Raw genomic sequence first — 12,641 nt, 5'->3', positions numbered from 1 at the left:
TGATTTAAATATGTTGAACTAGCCTTGCATCTGTCGGGGTACATCAACTTGATTACGGTCATGATCTTTTTAATGTGTTGTTGTATTTAAATTGTTATAACTTTATTGGGGTTTTTTGCATCATTTTCATTAATATTCACCTATATTTTTCATTTCTTGAAATGTCCTTGTCTGGTTTCAGTACCAGGGTGATACAGCTTTCATAGAATGGGTATGGAAAACTTCCCTCCCTTGCAATTTCATGGAATAATTGAACGAATATTGGTATTATTATTGTTTTTTCTTTAAAGATCTGATAAAATTTAGGTGTAATTATATAAATCTTATTTATTTTTTCAAACAACTAACTCTTTGTTTCATTGATCCTTTGCATTATTCTTTTAGTTTTTTATTTCATTAATTTCAGCTCTAATCTTTACTATTTCTTTACTTCTACTAGTTTTAGGGTTGGTTTGTTTTTCTAAGGCCTTAAAATGCTTAAATATGTACTGTATTTTAGATTCTTCTGTTTTGTACTGTAGGCACTCGGATATAAACTTCCCTCTTGGAGCAGTTTTATTGTATCCAAGAGATTCTGGTATGCAGTGCTTCCCTGTTCATTTCATTTTCTAGAAATTTTTAAATTTCCTCCTTAACTTCTCCAATAACCCACTCATCATTCAAAAGTGTATTGTTCACCCCATGTAAGTCTATGGTATCTACCAAGTTTACTTTTATTAAAATAAATATCATCAACCTTTAATTAAGGAGAAATCAAATTGAGAAAACAACTTTTATAAAAGTTAATAGCCTGCTATAATAATGTACCTTTGGTTTTTATTTTAAGTAAGTGATTGTGAGAACTTTCAAAATTATTTATACCTTTTCTTTACATCATTCCTTAAAAATAAATTTTGAATATTTTGAATGTTTAGTCAGAATTATTCTAGTATTACAATTTTTTGCTGTTATACTTTGCTTTAATATAATAATAATTTATCAAATAGTAAAAGAACATGAAAGAGGAGGCCTGTCTTATACATCAGATATTTGAAATAAGTAAAACTAAGGTTTTATTTTGTATCATGAACAACCATGTTAATATTTAGCTCACATTAAAAAAGATTGGTCTTTAGAATTAATAAATGAGTTAATGTCTAAGAGGTAGCATGTAATTGTAGTACTGAGCAAGGGCCACAGAGCTAGACTTCAGTAATTAAGTCCCTCTCCCTACCCCAGGTTGTGTATCCTTGGAAAAGTTCCAAATTTCTCTGAACCCCAGATTCCTCATCTGCCAAATCAGAAAGATACTATCAACTACTCACAAGCTTTGTTTCAAGGATTAAATGAATTAATGTTCATAAAGTGTCTAGGATAATGCTTGGCACGTGGTTACCATTAAATACATTTGCATTGCCTCCACAAACCTAAAATTTATTTCAAGAGTAGTTAGTAGTCTCATCTCACCTTAAAAATTTCAATTTAATCTCTTTCGTTTAACTGCTAAACTTGCCTTTGGCTATTATTACTACAAGCTTCTATAAGAATTAGTAAGATATTGGAGACAGCAGACACTAAAGATTTTAAATTGTAATTTCACCTAAGTGCTGTATCTAAAAGTACCCTAAATCTCCACGAAAGTTTAATGAAATAAAAATACTGTACCTTACTTTTAAACACATTAACAAGGTCATGGCTAACTCTTCTTCTAAAAAAATTATTAAAGGAAGCTATACTTAGAGAAGTGGTATATTCAGCAAAAATAACTTTTCCAAACAATACTTCCATTAATAAATACCTGAGTCTAAAAAATACAAAATCTAGCATAGTACTTTCCTCCAATTTCAAATACACTTTTTTTTTAATATTTGTTTTTCAGTTGTAGTTGGACATAATACCTTTATTCAATTTATTTATTTTTATGTGGTACTGAGGATAGAACCCAGGGCCTCACTTGTGCTAGGTGAGTGCTCTACCACTGAGCCACAACCTTACCCTTACCCACAACCTAGCCCCCAAATAGACTTTTGAAAATGCACTTCAGAATGCATAGCCTAGTATCTTTTCCCTATTAATTATTTACTACATGTTTGTGGACATTTTTAAATTTTTGCAGAAAATAATGATACAAAATATTGGAACTGGGTTTTCAATTTGGCATTAAAGTAAAACGCTGAAAAAGAAGGGTTTAAACTATTGCTATGGCTGATGGTCAAAATACTGTCTTTCACATTTCTGGTGTGAGGTCAAGTTTTCCTTGTTTTATCTTATTCTTGCTGTGTTCCCCATCCCCCCACCCTTGGGTACTTAGTGAGATCCATCAACCTACCTCAGATTGACCACATCCTCTGCCTCAGAATTTATGTTCCACCTCCACCTACTTATAAACTTCTCTTTCTTGGTACTTATAATAGTTACATATCAAAATGTCTTTCCATCTTTTCCTTAGGTGTATTCTTGATCCAAACTGAGTCACTCTTCCACCAGTAGATCAGACCATCCCCTGACCACAGCTTATTAGCACAAAGATGTTTCTCTGCTGCAAGTTGGGCTTGTGATAATTTTTATACCTAGGAAAATAAAAGGAAATGAAGGCTCTGATCATGAATATCCCTATAGGTGTATAGTCAGAGCTCTAGGGTAACATTTTTTTTTTTTTGTTCAAAATGAAGAGTCAAAAGAGTGTCTGTAAGGAAAAGATGGAAGCCAACACTCTGGGGAAAGTAAAAATGGAAACTGCAAAAGGCATGCATAGGGTTTTAAGTCCTAAGTGGAGCCCTTTGCTAGGATTTGTGTATTTGTGCCTGTGGGGTCTGTGACATATACCCTTTCACTTTCCAACAAAATGATCATTTTCCTAGTACTAGGAAGGGTCAAGGATATATTTTGAGAGAGGCTGATTCTTTGTAGTTTTAAACACTCTATTCTGACTCTAGCTTTGTCTGGTCTTGTATTAGGCAAATTCAAGTTTGACCACATGGTTTAATAGACATAGCATCACAATAACAATCCTCAATACATACTACTTCTGATTTATAGGAGACATACCCATATGTGGGTAGTTGTCAAGATGAGTATGGACAACTAGAAAACAGTTTAATCAAAGTCTCAATCAACAGTTTATTCATATTACAGATGAAACTGCTGAAAAAAATCTTGCTTCACCAAAAGTGCTGCTCCAATTTTAGGTTATTCAAGCATCTTTATCTAATTTTTGAGTACAATTAGGGTAGCCAGATTTAGCAAATAAAAATATGAGACACCGAGTTAAATTTGAATTTTAAATTACAGTTACTAATTTTTATTGTATGGTCCTTGTATTATTTGTGACATTATAATACTGAAAAGTTACTTGCTTTTTATCTGTAATTCAAATTTAGCTGATCATCCTGAATGTACTCTGGCAACCTGAGGCACAGTGAATAATATGAATTCAGAAGCATGAAAGAAGAAATTTTTCCCCAGTATACATTTTAAGTGTTAAGATTTTTAAAATGCAGATAGCTTCACTAGGCAGTTAAATCAGTCACAAAGCAAATGGCCACTTCTACCAAAGTATTCTCTCAATTGATTGCATAAATGTGTTATGTGTAAATGTATGACTGATCTATTTTGAATTTTTTAATTCAGTATTTAAGGGAGAGCTGAAGGCCCAAGAAGGAATTATACATGTTAAATTTTAGTAAATTTTTTTTAAAATCCCTCCTATTGCCAGGTGTGGCTCTGGGGGGGCTGAGGCATAAGGATTTCGAGTTCAAAGCCAGCTTCAGCAACTTAGCGAGGCCCTAAGCAACTCAGTGAAACGCTATCTTTCTCTGTATATAAAACAGTGCGGGAGATATGTCTCAGTGGTTCAGTGTTCCTGGGTCCGATCCCCAGTACCAAAATAAATAAATAAATAAAATAAACTTCTTAATAATAATACAGAAAAGTAGACTAGTTTTCCTGAGAATGGAGTAGGATAATAAAAAGGAAAGAGAAGAGGTAAGAAAGAAGGAAAATTAAAAATTAAAAACAAAGTCAAGATAATTTTAAAGAAAGAAAAATATTTGGATGTTTTTTTTAAAAAAGCTTTCTGCTTGCTTTGGCTATTTTAAAAACCAAACTGCATTAACTCCAAAGCAAATCTAATCATTCAGTCAGAAATTGGTAATAGGAGTTGAAAAACAATGTTATTTCCTAGTAAATATTCAGAATAATTGATACTGCTTTTGATTCAAAGCAAACAAGCCAAAACCAGCCCTTGGTTATATTGAGATACATATCACAGGACAAAAAAAATGATCTTGTCTTTTATTTTCCAAAACTCTCTATCCTACGTGTTGCCCTCTTTTTCTCTCCCTCTTTTTCCACAAATGAAAATAACATATGAGAATAAAGTTGGGGTGGGGGTGGGGGAAAGTATATTAAAGGAGACTTGGCTTTACCAGCCGCAGAGAAGGAAAAGAGTCTCTTCTCAGTTTTGGAAATGTGGATTCCTAGTGGGGCATGCATTCGGGAATTGTGGGAAGTCAGAATAGGAATGGCATTTAACAGAAGCCTTGCTTAATAACAGTGCTACACCAACTTGTCAGTATGGTACATTGTGTTTCAGGGAGTATTGTGCATGTTTGAGTTCCTGTAATAATTGACTGTGATACAGAGGGATATTAATTAAATAAAGATAAATAAAATCATTATAATTTTTACTCAACAGTTATGTATATCCAATGGTATCTTACGATTTTCTGAGTGACATTATACGTAACTCAGCTATTTAATGGATAAAATAAGGTAATACATTATCAGCAAAAACTGAGACCCCTTTCTAAACTGAGGCTGAAGCTTCATAAAGGAAAATCCCAGCCACCTGACTTGCTTTCACTCAGTGCCTATCAAAATTCTCCTTGTGGTAGCTCTTGGAAAGATCATCTTTTTTTATGATTAGAACAGGGAATATAGGTGTCTTGCTGACTAAATTGCTCTTTCTGATGTCTGATGTACCCACCCACTATGACAGACTCTCCAGTACTAATATGTAGGTCCCTTTAAACCAGTAGGTTACACATCAAACTTCAGGTTTGAAGCTCTGGAAGATTCTCTAGGATCACAGGTTAAAATCTCACCAGGTCCAACGCAACCTTTCATTCTTCCAGAAGGGATAAATCAATGAGCACGTACTTCACTGTGTTAGGGTGTTTCAGATGAGAACTTATAAACTTAGACTCCTTTGCTTTGTAATGACATTAAAGATCTCATGGGGTGTTTGTTCTAAGGTTTGGAGACCGTCCTTAAACCTTGAGTAATTTTTGCGTATACTTGAAGTCTGCCCTATGGGATGCTTGAAAATTCTTATATGTTATTGAGGCTTTGTGTACCTTATTAAATTATGAAAATTGAATTCACTTTTATGATGTACTTGCAGAATTAACATTTTCTGGAACAAGGGATCACAGTGTACGTGGCATGATTTGAACCTCTCTGTGGTCCCGTTATTATCTCTTATGTGTCATGGGAGAGTTTGGTGCTTCTTTCAGCAACATAGCATGACAATTGGGCCAGTGTCTATGTTTTTAATAAGCCACAACCTGCTATTGTGAGACTGAAGGCTGGAATCACGACATGCAACAATTTAGGCCTCTGGTGACTTCTTAGTGTCCAAGGCCCCAAAGACTTTCTGAAGACTTTAATAAAGTTATTCTCATTGCCCTATATCTGATAGAGTCTGCCTGGATTACCCCCTGCCTGCAGTATATTATGCACATTCATCTTTAGATCTCAGTGTCTCTTTTTATGCTGTTTTTCCCTTTATTGCTTTTAACTGCCACTTCCCTGTTGTTTATGATTAGTTGACCCTTCTTTCTGACAAACAGATAAACAATGAGAAAACAATGAGTACGGATAAAGAAAACACATTTTCACAATTGGCATTCAGACGCTGTCCTGCTATTCTGAGTTTAGGGTTCATTTCAGGAATCTCCGAGAGCTGTCCATAATACTTTGTATCATCCGTTTTTGCTTCATTTCTTTACTTATTTGATTGAAAGCCACTTAGAGGGTCTATTTTCATTTCATTGTGAAGCATGATCCTTTGGGATCATCCTATCAGAAAAAAAATTGCACACCCCAGTCACAAATCCCTGTAGGGAGGATGGCTTGTTGGAAATCTCCAAAGAATTTGAGAACAGGCTAGAAAATAAAAGCTTTATTTTTACAATTTATGTGAAATTACCTGAGCAAATCCATTTTATATGTAAGAACTAACCTTACTTCATCCGTAAAGTATCTGAGTATTTCCTCCTGGAAAGTCTTTCATAAGCCTCAAATGGGGATGATTCTTCTATTTCACTCCTTTTTGCACACTTGCAGCCCTATGGAAATATTTCCTCTTCTCTTCACATATCACTGTAATTAATTCCATATCTTCTTCCACCTTGAGAATTTAATTTTTTTTTATTTTCAAGAAGTTAATAGCTTGGTAATAGAACAAATGCAGGGAGTAGTTCCTCTGAATGGAGATGCCACATTTTTATGTACCTAAATGAATCTCCCCTTTCTGGGTTTAGTATGACCTATGTTCTCTGCCAGAAATTTTAAATCATCTCATTCATCACTCAGCCTGCTTAGTCTCCTTTGTCTATTTTGTTTATTTTTTCCTCAAATCACTCAGTGATAGAGCATAATTATAATGATCATGTTTCCCTGTTTTAGGTTTTATATTTTTCTTTGAAAAATAGTACAATTAAGCTGAGTAAATCCTTGTCTTCCATTTGAAGGTTGGGTTCAAGTAAACATGGGGCAGTGTATCATTTTAAAGTCCCATGCTGTGAATCAATGTCATATAGGTGTTTGCATGTGGGCAGGCACACACACGCATTCTCCATGAGACAAGGACATTCTCTCCATACTCACTGCTTAATGCCATGAGCCTTGGTCTGTGCCAAGCCCATAGCAAAAAGCAGCAAATATCTGTTGAATAAAACAAATTACATATGAATCAATTCCTATGTATTCCTGCGTATATACCAAAATACTTGAAATATTTTGTAAATGAAAATTAGATGATAGTAATTTGAGTTGAAAAAAATAAAATCCCAGTATGTGGTCTCTCAGACACTAGAATATTTTTGTATTCTTCAGTTCAGCTTCAAAATTCATAGTAAGTTCAAGGTAAATTTTCTCTCCAATTAGAAAATGCCATTTTATGTTCATTTAAAGAATATGTTAAGAGTGTCATGGTATAAAACCTTCCAATGCACAAACAATTTATGTGTGTTTTCCTATTAATCTTAAAATAAGTCAATGGTATTTCTGCTTTAAAAGGAGAAATCCTTAATTTTAAAAAGTAAAGGATTTAAACTAAAATAGAGTAGTTAGTAAGAAGAAATAATTTTAAGAGAATTTTAGGAGAAAAGTCTGGTCTTCCTGGCCTCTCTTTTTTCCACAGCTTTATATTTCTTGTGCAGAGTACTTAAGGCCTACCAAGTACCATCCATCTCTGGCTTTGCCTTCAACCTGTATTTTAAGGACAGAGAGACAGGTATACATTGATATTATCATAAATTTAAAATATTTCAGGGGACATTTTTTGGAAATTTTACAAAAATTCAGTACATAGTGTTTCCCTTAATTCTTTGTGAATTAATGTCACAATTATATAATAGAAAGAAAAAGATTTAATGATTTTCCCACCAAACTCATAAGAGGATCTTAATTCTTTCTAGTTTACTCAGTGTGGTTTATAAATGAGAAATTTTTCTTTTTCCATGTACTAACATTTTGGTAAGTATTATAGTAGGAGATGAGGATTTAAGGAATTTATTTCACAAAGTCAGTGTGAATTGGTTGCATAGGGATACTGTGAGTTTAGAGATTGATGATTTCATTAATTTATTCTTTCATTCATTCAACTACTACATACCTGAAACTGTTGTAGATGCTAAGGATACAACAGTGTTCATAATCAGATAAAAATACCTGCTCCCATGGTGTTTACACACTTTTAGAATCATCTCTAATATCAGTCTCCTACTTTTCCCCCTTAGTTACTACCCCAGCTTTTCCCCAAGATCTATTGCAATAGCATCTCAGTCAGCCTTTCTGTCAACTCTTCTCATTCATTCTCAATAATTTCTTAACTGTGGATGTGATTAAATCATTCATGTAATTAAAATGTTTTTTCATTCCTATATAATAAAGTCAGGATCGCATTTTACAAACTCCAAGGTCCTACATAATCTAGTTCCCACCAACCTGTCTAGCTGATTCTTTCACCTTCTCACCCTCTTATCCTGATCCAGACTCAGAGGAATCTTTCCATCCGTAGCCTCATTCAGAAGTCCACTACCTCAGTTATTCCAGATCATCTCCCTGGCATGCATTTTCTCACTCTTTTCTATCTTGTAAGCTTCTTCCCAGATATTTGATTCATATAAAATGTGACTCCTTTCACAGTTCCCCATTCATCAGCTCCCCCTCCTTACTCGTGTTATAACTAGGGGAGACGACTAGCAGAACAGGAGAACATCTCAAGGCATTAGTCACAAGGGAGACTCTCCAGAACTGCTTCTTGAACTGAGGTCTAAGTTTGAAAGCTGAAGATTTAGGAATTTGGTCTATATCTGAATAGACTTAGACATATTCCAAGAGGAGAAGGTAGGTTTGCCTGAGGAGGCAAGAACAATATGGATAGATAATCAGAAATGGAGAATCACACCAGATAAGAAGACAACACTGTGTGGTCAGAACTCTGGAAAAGTGACTAAGTGTAATGGAGATATCAGGTTCTAAATGCTTTGACTGAATAACATCTTGAGATTTTATATTATGAAGAAAAAGAAAATGCATAAAATAATCTTAGAGTCCTGCCATATAACCTTGGCGCTTATTATTCCTATGTCTACTGGGCCCCATTTCCAACTGTGAGAACCTGCTTCTCTTTGCCTGAGGACTTTCTTAGGCATTTTTCCTCTTTTATCTCTCTCCGTATATAAGGGGAATAGGAAGGGGGAACATGAAAGAGGTGTCAAGGAATTAATAATGCAGTACCCTGGGAACATCACTCAACTTAATCAGTGGCTGATGGGCATTGAGGAAGTGAGGAGTTCAAGTTTGCTCAAGCTTCAGGTGGGAGACTGTTCTACACCATCTCTCATAGTCACCCAATGAGAGGAAGCTTGCCACACTGATGACACACCTGTGACTGGCTCTTCTCCCTTCTCTGTAGACACTTTTCCACCCTGTTATAGTGTTTTCTTCTATTGCCCTCACATATAGACAACTTGAAGCCTAGTCTCAGGATCAGCTTCTGCAGGACAAAATGAAGACACCTAATAACAGACATAGTATTAGAAAACAGATTTTTTTTTTTTTTTTTTTGAGAGAGAGAGAGAGAGAGAGAGAGAGAGAGAGAGAGCATTTTAATATTTATTTTTTATTTTTTGGCGGACACAACATCCTTGTTTGTATGTGGTGCTGAGGATTGAACCCGGGCCGCACGCATGCCAGGTGAGCGCGCTACCGCTTGAGCCATACCCCCAGCCCTAGAAAGCAGATTCTTACAACGTGATTCTGGCATTAGATCCTTTGCTGGCCAAACAGAACAAACCCATGATTGGCATTGATGAGTGAACTGAGATCATGCTTGGCTTGTGATGATTAAAGTTGTTACAACTTTCACTTGTGGTGAGATGGTATAGAGAGAAGGGAATGCCCTGCTTGATGTGTTTCAGAGCTCTGATAGAAATGACTATTATATAGAAACCGTGGGGTTTGGTGTTAACTACCATTAAAGCTCTGAAGAAAGACAATGACAGGTTCAGGTAAGGAATGGTATGAAAGTCAAAAGCATGGCTACATTTCACAAGATCCACATCTCTGTAGTTAGTGGGGAGCTGGTTCTGAAAATCATGAGCAGGCCATGATTATAAAAGTAATATGAAATAAAACAACTACAACATGGATTTATAGCCTGGCAAGGTCCCTGAGACCTCAGATGGGGCCATCTGGGGTCACATACTTGAGCGTCTTGAATTTTGGGAAACTTTGGGGTCAGCATGGATGCCTACTGGCTACAGGACAGCTGGGCCTTTCTTTCACCTAGAGGCTATGCTTCAGCTGCACAAGAAGATGCTCAGTTCCCTCAAGCTCTGTGCACTACTCTCATGACCTTCAGACCAATCACTATAGGCTGGGTCAGCACAGCCCCACTTGGAAGCTGCTATCTATGTTATGGGAAGAAGGAGCTTACATATTAAAAGGGCTAAGTGACCTGACTAATGCTACTGTGGCACTGGAATAACATGCCTGATAATGAATCTTGAGGATTCTGGACAGGGGCTGGGAGTGGTCTGTAATGGCAGATTAGGAAGATCTATTGATATAGTGACAATCTATGACTCAGGATTTAAAATCCTGGCAAGGAAACCTGGAGCCAGTCCTAATGTACTGCTTAGATAGCTCCTTGAAGTTGAATAAATAGAATGGTCTATAATAAAAGGTAGATATGACTGGATTTCCTTGGCAAGGTACTGTGGAAGGAATTCAAATGTTCCGAGAGACGCAACATACAAGAATGGAATTACTATATAAAGATCTGAGAACCCACCAGGTAATTGCATTCCCGAGGAAGTCTGAGAGTGTAATTCCTTCACCAAAGCTATAGAAAATATTTAGGGGAAGGAGCATCCACATGGCTGAGGAGTTCAGTGGTAGTTTTCTTCTGTAGGCTGGAGTATACACTAGGAGATTATGCTCTTTTCTTCACAGAGATGAGGGAGACAGCAGGATTCTGAAGTGCAGAGATTAACAGCACTTAACCATCAGAGATATGGTGGGTATAAGTTCAAAGGAAGCAATGTTGCAAGAGCATCCTACAAGCTCTAAAGCATAGGGCAGGATTGCCCACATAATTTGCAGGGCTCAGTGTAAAATGAAAACACAGGAACTTTGTTTAAAAATATTTAAAATTAAGATGACAACAACTCAGAGAGAAGCCAAGCTTAGGACTTTTCTGAGTCTCAATCCTCTTCAGTTGCACAAGTTGCTTGGCCATGAAGCCCACTCTATTATAAGAACTGTGGCAATGATAACAGACCACCATGTTTCTAGGGCTGAGGCAGGTCAATAGGGAATAAATTATATTTTTTGATCCTGTATAATAAAAAATATAAGAAGGCTCTTATTTAAATGCTATAAGGAATAAATTATTAATAAGAATAAATAATTCCAGAACCCTACTTTGTGACTTGAACCAATTCTCAGACCAAGAAAATTCCACTGGAGAGGCTGGGCCTGTTTATGCAAAGAATCTACAAAGTGCCTCACTAAGCACTTAGGGATGAATAACTCATGTTGGAGACATCAGGATTTAGAACCTTGGCAGGGGCTGGGGATGATATAGCACTAGAACAGCATTTGTGTGGGTAGAATACAATATAATAGTGATATAATATGTGATATAATAGTGAGACTCCAAGGAACCCGCTATCTGCATTTGTGAATAATGACTTCCAACACATCTCAAAATTAGCATATGTCCCATCTTGGAATAGACCAAGAACTCTACTTTTGAATTGCCATCATTTGGGTAACTCTGCAAAAGGTAACCCATACATAAGTATTCAATACTGAATGGATTGTACATTTCTTCTGGATGCAAAATGTGACCCATACATAAGTATTCAGTGCTGAATGGATTGTACATTCTTCTGGATGCGAAAGGTGACCCAAACATAAGTATTCAATGCTAAATGGATTGTACATTCTTCTGGATATCTAGTGTAGTTTCACAAGTTCATTGAAAGAGATGAGGTCACTTCACTCTCCCAGTCAAATGTGCACTAAAACACATGTCATTCCATTTTAGTCTGGTGCTGACTCTCTTTCCAATCTTGCTTTACTTTGCTCTCTACATCCTTCTATTTATACTCTGTGCTCTTGCCACTCTGAATGTCTTCCATCCAGTGTTATTCCTCCTTTTTTTCTGATCTTCCTTGGGAAATGCTCCCCTTCTTCACTCCCACATCTCCCTTCCACCTCCTGGCTAGCCAGTACACACCTTTAGTTCTTAAGTTTGAAAGCTATTTCCATAGGAGAATTTCGAGTCACTAAGATTTTATCTACCTCTCTATCTCAGGCTCATGAGCTTTGTTCAAGCTTATTTTTTTGGATAAAAGATAAACTGATTTTTATGGAAACGATTTTATTTTTTTTTAATCCTACTTGAATAGGTTGAATTCCAAATTCTGTTTTAAGCTGGTTGTGTTTTCATCCTTTTCAGGAGCTATTTTGAGAACCAATGAAGTAGGAGAGTTGAAAAGCAGGATTGTAGGATGGCTAATAGGGCTTAAATGCAGAAAAGGAAACGCATCATGGAGAAGCTTAAGAATTTCACTGGGTAGTGATATTTATAATTCTTATAGAGTGGTTACTCATTAGCCACTTATGCCTCCATGAATTTACACATTATTCTTCTCAAAAGAAGTAAAAAGGACTGAGGGGAAAAAAATCTGGATGATGAATTTTCTTTGCAATGTATTTATTGAAAGCATTACAAAAATCTCTAGTTTGGTCTTTCAATGTAATATCAGGATCTTCTTATGCTATTAACTCAGTGTAACCAGTGTCAAGACAGAAGTACTCTAAGGAAATATGTGTGTGTGTGTGTGTGTGTGTGTGTGTGT

The sequence above is a fragment of the Urocitellus parryii genome, chromosome 11 (assembly GCF_045843805.1).
Source record: "Urocitellus parryii isolate mUroPar1 chromosome 11, mUroPar1.hap1, whole genome shotgun sequence".
NCBI lineage: Eukaryota > Metazoa > Chordata > Mammalia > Rodentia > Sciuridae > Urocitellus > Urocitellus parryii.
The sequence above is the reverse complement of the archived record's forward strand: the minus strand, read 5'-3'. Positions refer to the sequence as shown.